Source organism: Branchiostoma floridae, chromosome 11 (assembly GCF_000003815.2).
Source record: "Branchiostoma floridae strain S238N-H82 chromosome 11, Bfl_VNyyK, whole genome shotgun sequence".
Classification (NCBI taxonomy): domain Eukaryota; kingdom Metazoa; phylum Chordata; class Leptocardii; order Amphioxiformes; family Branchiostomatidae; genus Branchiostoma; species Branchiostoma floridae.
In genome coordinates, this window is record NC_049989.1 from 14,928,138 (window position 1) to 14,929,166 (window position 1,029).

Below are 1,029 nucleotides of genomic sequence, written 5' to 3' on the forward strand. Positions count from 1 at the left end.
TGCAAGTCAAACCTGATAAATGTAGAAGGCAGATACGAGAGTTTTTCCCAGCCTTCGTACTTATCGAAAGAGTGGAAATTGAAGCTACGATTGCCCCCTACCCTCCCGTTCTTCCAGGTGTGGTTTGTAGATAACAGAGACCTGTCCTTCATAGTTCGTCCTTCTGTCCACTGATCGCCGTGATATGATAGACATGGCGCTGATGACCAATCACACCCTGTTACCATAATCACTGATAGTTACCTGAGATAACAGTCACCGGTCAACATTCCGTGAAAATTTCTTAAGTCTCTGCTCTCTTGACCTTTAAGGTCTGACGTCTTGTGATAATTTCTTGTAAGATTTCTGCAGCAATTTTGTTCGATTTTGATCGTACAATTTCCATATCTAGCCCACCATATAGTAATTGGTAGCACTGATAAGCACACGGATGCCTATACCGTTCCCTCTCTTACACCAATACATAAAACATTTATGAACTTCACTGCTTATGGTCTTCTATGATACAAGGTTGATAGATGTTGTTGGGAACTTACTGAAGGCCAAATTGACTGTAAGGCGAGAGTTTCCAAGGCCACGTGGGCAGAGGGACTAGTCACAGTCCTTCACACGTGTGCGGTTGATCCTCTGGCATTGTCAAGAGACGTCAGTTTAAGTCCTTTAATCACATCCGCATCAATTTAGGCATTAAGAGTGAAGAAATAAAGGTCACAAAGTCTACGCCTACATCTTTCACTAGTGCTCAGAAGCAAGTCATGTGGCATGTTCTTTGTGGAATATTTCACAAAGTGCTAAAAGTTTATATTAAGAAGAAAATACTTTGGACAAGGTTTTATTCTGAGCAATAGATATCAACAGCTTTCTCAAAAGATGCAATTACCTTCATTATACGTCGATGTAGGTTAGACATCCAGGTAATAAGATATGCCCAAAAGTAGTTATTCAAGCAACTGGATATGGTTTTGGAAAGCGGTCAGAGCGTTTCGGATAGAATCCACCATCCTTCGTCAGTGACACTGGTGACACTGG

The 1,029-nt window shown here is 41.5% G+C and overlaps 1 protein-coding gene across 1 annotated transcript in view; it reads left to right on the forward strand.

Moving 5' to 3' along the window:
- The window catches only part of LOC118426603 (QRFP-like peptide), a 14,317-nt gene that overhangs the window by 10,863 nt on the left and 2,425 nt on the right, over positions 1 to 1,029 (forward strand). The gene's annotated exons all lie outside the window — the stretch shown is intronic.